Source organism: Podarcis filfolensis (assembly GCF_964270895.1).
Source record: "Podarcis filfolensis genome assembly, chromosome: 3".
Taxonomy (NCBI): domain Eukaryota; kingdom Metazoa; phylum Chordata; class Lepidosauria; order Squamata; family Lacertidae; genus Podarcis; species Podarcis filfolensis.
Window position 1 is genome coordinate 13,564,164 of NC_139606.1, and position 11,962 is coordinate 13,576,125.

Consider the following 11,962-nt stretch of genomic DNA (forward strand, 5'->3'; position numbering starts at 1 on the left):
TATTTATATATATATATTTCCTCCCCTCAATGGATGGAGATGAAATGGCTGCGTCTACACTCTCCTGTCTCCAGAATCTTATCAATGGGGAGAAGGAGAGAGAGAGAGAGCTCTGTCTTCATTAGTATTCCAGGGCATGCCTTTTCGCTCCTGCTGCATTTTGTTCTGTGGCACTCCAGGCACAGAAGGCAGAGAGGAGAGAAGCCCAGAAAATCTATGCAGGTGTCTGGAAGAAATCAGAGTTACTCGGCAGGAAAACACACTTAGATACAGCTCATTTTCAGGCTGCAGCCGCATCGAGATATTGCTAACTCATCTCTTTGTTTGTGGCTAAACATCTGAAGGTCAGAGGCTTGGTCAGTACAGTGGTACCTCAGGCTACAGACGCTTCAGGTTACAGACACTTCAGGTTACAGACTCTGCTAACCCAGAAATATTACCTCGGGTTAAGAACTTTGCTTCAGGATGGGAACAGAAATTGTGCAGCGGTGGCATGGCAGGAGCAGGAGGCCCCATTAGCTAAAGTGGTACCTCAGGTTAAGAACAGTTTCAGGTTAAGAATGGATCTCCGGAATGCATTCAGTTCTTAACCCGAGGTACCACTGTATGTTGTACAAATTTCATTATAATTGTTGCTTTAAAAAAAAAGTTATCCAGCATGACATTTCATTTTTCCTACAAAACTACTATTGTCAGTGTAGTCAACATTGAGCAAGATAGACCAAAAGGCAGCTCCCAATGTTCTTATGTAACTTTTGCTGATAAGTATGTAACAGGCATGGCGCTGTGGGTTAAACTACACAGCCTAGGATTGCCGATCAGAAGGTCGGCGGTTTGAATCCCCGCGACAGGATGAGCTCCCGTTGCTCAGTCCCAGCTCCTGCCAACCTAGCAGTTCGAAGGCACGTCAAAGTGTAAGTAGATAAATAGGTACCTCTCTGGCGGGAAGGTAAACAGCGTTTCCATGCGCTGCTCTGGTTCGCCAGAAGCAGCTTAGTCATGCTGGCCACATGACCCGGAAGCTGTACGCCAGCTCCCTCGGCCAATAAAGCGAGATGAGCGCCGCACCCCAGAGTTGGCCACAACTGGACCTAATGGTCAGGAGTCCCTTTACCTTTATATAACAGGCATAGGCAAACTCGGTCCTCCAGATGTTTTGGGACTACAACTCCCATCATCCCTATCTAACAGGACCAGTGGTCAGGGATGATAGGAATTGTAGTTCCAAAACTTCTGGAGGGCTGAGTTTGTTTATGCCTGGTATATAAGGATGGAGGATGGCTTTAATAGATTGCTGCAGCTAAACTGGCGATGGGGAGCGGCTGCTGGGACCATATAACACCAGCCCTGAAAGACCTATATTGGCTCCCAGTACGTTTCCAAGCACAATTCAAAGTGTTGGTGTTGACCTTTAAAGCCCTAAATGGCCTTAGCTCAGTATACCTGAAGGAGCGTCTTCACCCCTGAGGTCCAGCTCCGAGGGCCTTCTGGTGGTTCCCTGCCTGTGAGAAGTGAGGTTACAGGGAACCAGGTAGAGGGCCTTCTTGGTGGTGGCACCCACCCTGTGGAATGCGCTCCCATCAGATGTCAAGGAGATAAGTAACTGTACAACCTTTAGAAGACATCTGAAGACAGCCCTGTATAAGGAAGCTTTTAATGTTTAGTGCTTTATTACGTGTTTGTAGGTGCTAGAAGCTGCCCAGACTGACTGGAGCAACCCAGTCAGATGGGCAGGGTGCAATTAATAAAATTAATATTATATGGAAATGTTACCTGCTTCAAGCAAGCATACTGTTATAGAGCTCCTCACCTCCAGCACATTCCCAGTGGTGGAGAGTTCCAGGTGCAATACGAGAAGAGGCTTTAGTTGCCTGAGAGTACCCTCAAGACCCTGAGTGGTCTTGTAGTAAGGTTAAAGCTTACTGGGAAATGATATATAATGAATTGAAAATGATGTTTAAAATAACCTTTGGGGAGGGGAAAAACAGAAGCTTTTCTTTGGGGAATTATAGGTACAGAACTACCTAAATTGTATAGATTTTTTTTAATGTATGTGACTACAGCAGCAAGAATGCTACTCGTCCAAAAATGGAAAGAAGCAGAAGTCCCAGCAAAGGAAGAATGGATACAAAAACTTATGGAATATGCAGAAATGGTGAAACTTGCTGGAAGAATAAGAAATCAAGATAACAAAATTTTTATAAAAGAATGGAAATGGTTTATTGAATATTTACAGATAAACTGCAAACAGATAAAAACATTGGCAGGATTATTGTAATAATCTGCAGCTATATAATATATTTAAAGTAGATAATTAAATGAGCAAATCAAATGAATTTGGATATGCAGATGATACTACAAAAAATAATTTAAGGAACCGCAAAAAGACAAGGAAGGAAGTCAAACTTTGAAATGTTAAAATGATAGTAAAATTAATGAAATATATAAATTTGAAAAGTATAAATAAAAACTTTTTTAAAAAGAGTACCCTGAAGAACGAAGGCATCTTTGTAACCCTGGTTGTATTTAAACCTATAATCCTGGCACAGTGAAGACAATTGGATACACTATTAAGGAGTGAGCACAGCCTACATCAGCTTTCCCAAGAGAGACTTACAAAGTCCTGCCAAAGTTTCCAGCTAATGAAGTCCTCACAACTCCCCGAGTTCCTTTGCAGGATGAAACAACATTTTGCTATCTCTTCATCCATTCTCCCCAAGTGGAGGACTGTCACCATCTTTGAGCTCGGATGGGTATCTCATTCCAGAAGCTCGAGAGATCTCTTCAGCTATCAGGAGGCCATCATTTGTCATCTGCTCCCACCGATGAAACATCTGCTGATCATGCTGAACTCTTTATCAGATGATCTGCCTAGAGGAAAGATGGTCTGTTGGCAGCTTTTAGCAACATAGAAGATAAAAAAAGACTCCCCAAACACATCTTTGACTCTCTCACCTAGTAGTTTCAAATCCATACGACCCATTTTTGCCAACTGAAATGAGTACTCTCTGCATTCTCATTGAAATATGTAGCTTAATAAGAAGCATGACACAGGGTGAGAAAAGCCTAGGTGTCCTAGTAATATATATATATATAAATGTGCTTTTGCAAAACATTTTGATTGCACATCGCCCTTAGATGTGTGGCCAAGCAACCCAGAGACACGTTGAAATCATATTCTCAAAAGTACTGTAAATGTTAATTGGCACAAATGCCATCTTCCTTAACTGACGTAACCAGCTGTGCTCTTAGATAAATAAGATACCCTATTCATTGTATCAAATTGTAAATTTCAACAGAAGTAACTCATAAAGTTCAACAAATGAACAAAGCAGTTGGTTGGGCCATGCGTCTGGTTAATTCCGATAATGAACGAGACTCTGGCATGCTAACTAGTTATGCAACCCCCGATCATTTTGTGGAACTGTAACAACATTTCATGTGGATAGTTTGGACTTTATGAACAGACAGGTGGAATAGACACCATTACATGGATGGACCTTATGCATGAACTGACTAGAAAATGATCTGATCCACTGAGTCTTCTGCTTTGAACTTTATGAGTTACTTCTGTTGAAATTTACAATTTGATATAATGAATAGTATATCTTATGACTCTAAGAACACAGCCGGTTATGTCTTGTGTGTTTATTGAGGATGCTTTATGTGACCATAGGTTTGTTGTTATCTTGCTTAACTGAGGCATGTATTTCCAGCTATTTGGGTCGTCTAGGACTGACCCCTTTAAGCATAATCTAGCATTGTAAACCAGCAACAAAACTGGGGATGCTCACCCAGAGCCTGGTCTGTGTGCCTAAATGATGCTCCTCTCCCTTGACCTGAACCTCACCTCCCAGGTTTCTCGTCTCCCCTGTGACAAGGCAGCCGCTGACTCCTGATTCGCCATATTGCAACGCTCCCTGGCAACTGCTCTTACCGCTACAGGCTCTTAAGAGCCGCTTCAGACACTATGGAAAGATGAGGCATGGGGACATGCCAGCTCCATCTGAAAAGGCACTGTTTTATTTCTGCACTATTTATTTCCTCAAAGCAACTGCAATATCCTGGAAGGCATTTTGAGACTCGGGGGCTGGATGCAGATGACCGTTTGCTGCATGGCGTCAGCAGAGAAACCGGGTATGGAGAGGCAAATCTGACTCTGCCAGCCTCAGCTCACACGGTGAGATTTTCTGCGTGGTCAGATGCCACCTCTTGTACGTGGCCTCACTCTACCCCCATTACAAAGGATTTCTTTTGGGCAACAGCAAAATATGGCACGGTATTCTGGTGGCCTTCTCCTCTCAGCCACCTGGAATCCCACTGAGCTGTGCACCTGGCAAGGTTGCTGGAGGCGGCTCACATTTATATTCCTTGCCAATGACTTCTGGGTGCCCAAATTCTTGCAGCTGAGAATTTCAGCACATTGAAGTCTCAGTCTCAGCTTGCCTTCACTCTGGCCTGTCACTCCTATGAAGGTAAAGGTAAAGGACCCCTGATTGGCAAGCCCAAGAGGCTCAGTGGTTTAGCCTCCATATGACTGAGCTGTGAAGGCTACTCCTCCAGCTCTCCTCCGACGGTGATCAACGACCTAAGCCTTTGAATGAGACTTCAGGCACGCTCTCCATTCTGCAGAGTACCCAGACAACAGCAGAAGGAGACAGAAATATGTACTACATTGCTGCTTTATTTCTGACTACGCAGGACAGAAAAGAATATTCGTCTGCTCTCTATGAGAGACAGAAAACAACAGGAACAAAGAAACAGGAAACCAGTAACTTCAACATCCGTCTCCCATCTCCCATGAAACTTCCAACAGCCTGGAATGTCAACAGAGTCTTGTGACTCCAAGAAGTGCACAGTGGCATAACAGAAACCTTACAAGCGCCACCTGCACCCCCCATGATTATACAGTGGTTCATCGGGTTACAGACGCTTCAGGTTACAGATGCTTCAGGTTACAGACTCCGCTAACCCAGAAACAGTACCTCGGGTTAAGAACTTTGCTTCAGGAGGAGAACAGAAATCATGTGGGTGGTGGCGCGGCAGCAGCAGGAGGCCCCATTAGCTAAAGTGATATCTCAGGTTAAGAACAGTTTCAGGTTAAGAACGGACCTCCAGAATGAATTAACTTCTTAACCCGAGGTACCACTGTATTGTACGTTATTGCATTTATAGTTCAAATTGGGGGAAAGAAATACAGCAAATGGACAAAAGTACGAAGATTCACAACATGTTTAGTGGTAAGCGTACCCCTGTGTACCCCCAGAAAAAAGCACCGTATATCCTGAGGCAGAACTAGCCCAATAAGGTCTATTCTTGGATACCAGCTTTCCAAGGTCTCAGGTAGAGAAATTTCCCAATCCTGATACCAAGGTCCATTTTTAAAAAGCCAAAGTCCTTTATTAGATCTAGAACAATGTGCATGCTTGCTGTCACTGAACTACCTCTACCATTAGGCCAAGTGAGGCAGCCGTCTCAGACAACTGATTCTGAGTGTCATGAAAGAGTAGCAAGTTATTATGTGTTGCTGTTGTTGTTTTCTTATTGTTACTATCAATGGTATTGTATACAATGGTATGCAATATAATTATACAATGTAATATACAATAGGGATGCGGGTGGCACTGTGGGTTAAACCACAGAGCCTAGGACCTGCCGATCATGCTGGCCATATGACCCAGAAGCTGTACGCCGGTTCCCTCGGCCAATAAAGTGAGATGAGCGCTGCAACCCCAGAGTCGGCCACGACTGGACCTAGTGGTCAGGGGTCCCTTTACCTTTACCATGCAATATGATAATTATTCTTATTATTAATAATAATTTTTATTTGATTTTAAGAATATAAAATTATTTAAAGATTTCTCCAAATCTCTGGACTTTCCACCTTCCCCTCCATGGGTCCTATTGTACACCTTCTCAACTTTATATTATTTCATGATCCATATTTTCTATCTCTCCATATTGTCCATAATATTCACTACATTACAAGTGTTATTAAAATCCTGCTAATGTTTTCATCTGCTTACAGTGGTCTTCTAGATAAATTTTTATAAATTCCCATTCTTTGTTGAAGTTTTGATCTTCTTGGTTCCTGGCTTTCTGGTCAGTTTTGCCATTTCGGCATAGTCCAACAGCTTGGTTTGCCATTCCTCTCTCGTAGAGACTTTGTCTTCTTTCCATTTCTGGGCTAGTAACATCCGTGTGATTGTGGTCGCATACATAAAAAGTATTTTCTGTTCCTTTGGAATGTCTGTACCTACAATTCCCAACACAAAAGCTTCTGGGTTGTTGTTTTTTACAAAAGTTATTTTAAACATTTTTTTCAATTCATTATCTATCATTTCCCAAAATGCTTTTATAACCTTACACAACCACCACATACGGTAAAAGGTAACTTCTTTTTCTTTACATTTCCAGTAGATATTTGTACTTGTCCAATAGGTAAAGGTAAAGGGACCCCTGACCATTAGGTCCAGTCGTGACCGACTCTGGGGTTGCGGCACTCATCTCGCTTTACTGGCCAAGAGAGCCGGTGTACAGCTTCCGGGTCATGTGGCCAGCATGACTAAGCTGCTTCTGGTGAACCAGAGCAACGCACGGAAACGCCGTTTACCTTCCTGCCGGAGCGGTACCTATTTATCTACTTGCACTTTGACATGCTTTCGAACTGCTAGGTTGGCGGGAGCAGGGACCGAGCAATGGGAGCTCACCCTGTCGCAGGGATTTGAACCGATGACCTTCTGATCGGCAAGTCCTAGGCTCTGTGGTTTAACCCACAGCACCACCCGTGTCCCTTACTTGTCCAATACATTTTTGCTAACCTACTGGGTACAATATGATGATTCAATAATGCAATCAAAATAATACTGTATTACTTTGACTACTGGGGGAAGGTGATTGCATGAATTGTTCTGCTTTTTTAAAACTCAAGTTTCAAGAAAACTTGACGGGCCTCAGATACTGAGCACCTTAACTTGTGGGGCAGCATTTGATTCTTCGTCTCAGACAGCAAAATGTCTTGGTCTGCCTTGTGAGCTATGACCACCACCAACACCTCCGGCTGTCAGGGGTTCTAATAAGATGTCAGATTCCGCCATCCCTATCCTTTGGCACTGTCCAGCTCCCTTTTTAATTTTTTTTAGTATGAATCTTCTGGAGGGAAGGGCCTGTGGCTCGCAGCCAAACATTTCTGCCCCCTCGCCAAGTTTTGAAGTAGGTAAAAGAGTTGGAGCGTACATGGCATGATCTAGCCTATGGCAAGCAAAGCTGTCAAGGCAATTATCCAGCCATCCCCAGGACCTGTACAACTAGCAACTAGGATGATTCATGAGCTGATGCTGTTCTTCTGGTGGGAAGACTGTTCCAAATTTGTAAAATTCTCAGGAAAATGATCACTAATCATGCTCCCATCTTTTAAGAAGCCTGAATTCAAGCCAGGTTTCTGAATTCTGAATTGAATCCCATGGATCTCTTGTTAAATATTAAGGCTGGGAATCTTGGGTCCAAATACCTATTTTAAGCATTCCCAAATGATTGCCCACACTCAGTGGGAGTCTGGATTTCTTTCTTTCTTTGAACATTTCCTCTGTGTTGTCTTTGCCACATGGCATTACATAAAGCAAACACATACACACCAATCACAAAATCCTTTTTGGCATGCAGACTTGGTTGAGCAGTTCTTTGGAATTGAGAGTATTTGGGCAGGCTGCTGCTGTATTGCCTGAAATACATGGGGGAATGTTGGAACATCTGGAATGAGGAAGCTGGGAGGAATCAGTTATGACCATGCATGAGAACCTGTTCCCTTCATTAAAGCAGCAACAACAAAAATAAAATGATGGCTATTTATATCTTTCTTCGGTTTAGAATTCGCAGGTTGAAATTGTTATGGTTTTTAAGCTGAAGGGGGGTGATGTTAATTTGGAATTATTTTTAATATAATGTTTTTTTGTTTTTCCCTGTAGCAATATAAATCTTTAATGACAAATTGAGTCATTATTGCAGTCTGAGCATGGGTTGAGAAAGTGGTCTGATTTGAACAGAAAGCCTTTTTTGCAGCACAGAGGTGCTGCATTCAAGGTATCTCATAATAATAATATCATAATAATTTTTTAACTATACCCCGCCCATCTGGCCGGGTTTCCCCAGCCACTCTGGGCGGCTTCCAACAAAGATTAAAAATTAAAATGTCACACATTAAAAACTTCCCTAAACAGGGCTGCCTTCAGATGTCTTCTAAATGTCAGGTAGTTGTTTGTCAGGTAGTTGTTTATCTCTTTGACATCTGATGGGAGGGCGTTCCACAGGGCGGGCGCCACCACTGAGAAGGCCCTCTGCCTGGTTCCCTGTAGCTTTTCTTCTCGCAGTGAGGGAACCGCCAGAAGGCCTCGGCACTGGACCTCAGCGTCCGGGCAGAACGATGGGGGTGGAGACCCTAAAGAATGATGCCTGGTCATCAATTTGGAATATATTTTGAAGCTTGGATTGTGGGGGGAAGGGACTCTGCCTTCTTCAGTATATGAAGCGTCAGGTAACAGGTGATGGGGCTATTCAGATTATGTGAAAGGCATCTTTCTACCTGATACCCTTGAGAGCAGGCCTCTCTAGCTGCCCCTTCAGACTCTCCTCATGCCACCTTGAGCTACGCCCCATAGCAGCCCCACTTTGCCTCCACCTTGAGGGTGCACTCCAACGTGACCCTCAATCTTCCGTTCCAACAATGCAAGGATTTCTGCTTGTGCAATGAGAAGTTTGCCCCTTCTCCTTCACCTCTTCCCATGCCCTCCCCCAGCCCAGATGTGTTCCTGGGGGTTCTCCTGACCCTCTGGAGCAGATCTGGGGAGGGCATGGGGTTTGCACAAGGAAGGAGAGGGGGGAAGCCCCATTGTGGAAGCAGACATCTCTGCATTTGAATACCAGTTGAATGTTGTTGTTGTTTAGTCGTTTAGTCATGTCCAACTCTTCGTGACCATAGACCAGAGCACGCCAGGCACTCCTGTCTTCCACTGCCTCCTGCAGTTTGGTCAAACTCATGTTCATATCTTCGAGAACACTGTCCAACCTCCTCGTCCTCTGCCATCCCCTTCCCCTTGTGCATCTTTCCCAGGGTCTTTTCCAGGGAGTCTTCTCTTCTCATGAGGTGGCCAAAGTATTGGAGCCTCAGCTTCAGGATCTGTCCTTCAAGTGAGCACTCAGGGCTGATTTCCTTCAGAATGGATCGGTTTGATCTTCTTGCAGTCCATGGGACTCTCAAGAGTCTCCTCCAGCACCATAATTCAAAAGCAACCATTCGAATACCACCCCACAAATGCTTCTGCCTACCTGCAATGTTGTCTTTAAACTCTGATCAAGCATTTTGCTTGCCTGGATGCAGGACAGAAAGGGGTGGGTGGGTGTGGGTGTAGAATGTAGCCTACTGTAAAAACAAAATGCAAAATCCACATTGTTTGCTCTGCCTACTTCTTTCCTCTGGCAAGAGGAGAGCTATTGCCAGTTGGAATAGCACTGGGCTACATGGACAATAGCTCCTTTCACCCCAAAACCTTTCCTCATCTGTTTGGCCCCTCCCATCTCATTTTCATACTCATCTTGGCTCACCTGGCCCCAGAAATGACCCAGTTGCCTGTAGATTTCTGTAGATCTTCCACACACACACTGCCCAGATTTAGTATGCACAGAGCAACAATTCTGCATCTTTCACTTCCACACACACACACACACACACACACACACACACAATCAGCAAAGTGAGAGGAGCTTTTGTGGCAATCACACATCTTGGCTTTTATTTTTAGCTCTCCTCCTCTCCTGCTTCCCTTTCAGTGTCGCATTGCTCTGCATACTGTCTCTTCTCCATCAGTCTTGCCAGGGCTGTTTCTCTACCCGGCAGGAAAATTCTCATTGTGATGTTTTGAGCATCCCTCAGGTGAAAATTCTGGCCTGGAGATTTGCATTCAAACCCAGTCCTTGGCATCTGCTTTATTTATGTTAACGAACCAACCCTTCCAGAAAGGTAGCCCCCCTTTTTAACAGTACCTCTCAGGCCAAATGTTTCTAACCATGCACCCTTCTTGCTAGCCTATTTTTGGTAAATAAATATTTTATTATGGTATGATAGGCTGACAAGCTGTGTTTATTCCATTTCTGTTCAGATGGCCTCATATAGAAGGGGGGGAATTATTTACACTGAATGGGTGGCATCTGTTTCTGGCCCCTTAAGACTGCTCCAGTCTTTTTGAGGTCAAGCATTCAAAGCTCTTCTTAGCTAGTGAAGAATATGAAAAGCCTTAGGCTATAGAGAGAGGAAGGAAGGAAGGAAGGAAGGAAGGAAGGAAGGAAGGAAGGAAGGAGTTATAAGTTACGCAGGAGTTTGTCAATGACATATGAAGACCTAAAATACTAGTGGACCACCAGATGCTGTTAGACTACAACTCCCATCATCACTGACCATTGGCCATACTAGCTGGAGACTGCATCATAGTGTTATGAGTTCAAGGGTGCTAGACTCCCCTAAAGTCCTAGGTCTGGTAGAGGTTAGAATCATATAAATACTTGGAGCCTTAACACGGGTGGCAAATTTGATGAGTGTTAAAATATAAGACAGGCCAGCTTCCTGAGTTCAAGGAATCACCTGGGAGAAGAACCATTACAGAGAATGAAAGGAAAGTAATAGGCCATTAACAAAGCAAATACTCTGTGCCAGATGGCAGATGGGTGTGAGCTCCTCCTTCAACAGAGAGTTAGTCAGAAGACAATGCCAGATTTTTAAGACTGAGTTTAGGATTGCAGTGACTCTGATGTGACCTAGAAGAAAGAGGTTGCAGTCTGTCAAATGCGGCAAGTTGCAGAGAGACAGAGCCATGGTTGGTGTCTGTTAGTATCCATGGCTGCAGTTATGGGAGAAGCAAGACACTTGGAGTGTTAATGCTGTGAACCCCTCCATTGCACATATGTGTAAATAAACCATATATCATAAAGACACCACAGTCTCTGCTGTACCTCATTTCCAAAAGGAAGCATGGACCCTGGGTTAGCAAGACAGTAACTCCTAGTATCCCACACCACTAGGAGGTTGGGTGCTGTGCAACAATATGGAGGGCCGATGTCAGGGAAGAGCCAGAACGCGCAGTTTCGTCAGTAGCAAGGGAGAGTTCTGAGCAGGAACTGGCGGAAGAGGAAGACAGAGAACTGACGCATGAAGCAGAGCAGGGGGTGGGCCGTAGTCAGGAGGAGCAAGGAGTCAGGGATGGTAAAGAGCCCTACAACCCACCAGAGCCGGTAGGGGGCTTTCACACCAGCACAGGCAAGGAGGGAAATGAAACATAAAGAGCAAAGACATATCGCGAGGTTTCCACACCTACTTTGTTGGCACTGAAATCGAAGGAAACCACTCTCCGAATCTGACTTGACAGTTTCGGGCGCATGATTTTGAACTGCAGCTGTTCTTTGTATATATGTAATAAAGACTGCAAATATCACACTGTGTGTGTTGGAGTTTTACTGTGAAGAGGGAACACCACCTTAACAGCCACTGATTGCCCATCACTGACCTAAAAGAAATAAATGGTGACTGGATCTAGCTTGTTGGGAGACTGTTTGCTTCAGTTCCAGATATGAGATGCCATGGGGGTGGGGAGTTAAGCCAAATGAAAATAAAACTGAACCAGAGCTTGAAAGCTCATGGCAATTTAGTCTACAATCCAGTGTGAAGTTCCATTAAACTGAACAGGGCTTACTTCTGAGTAGACCCACATAGGACTGAATTTCTTCTTCTTCTTCTTCTTCTTCTTCTTCTTCTTCTTCTTCTTCTTCTTCTTCTTCTTCTTCTTCTAGCTTTAGTAAAAGCTGAACTGTAAATCTCTGAATTGGCAAGAACCAGAACTGGAACTGATTCCCTAAGGTTAAAAAAAAAAAGTGGAAACCATTTCAGAATAACAGGTTTGATGTTTGATGTTTGATGTTT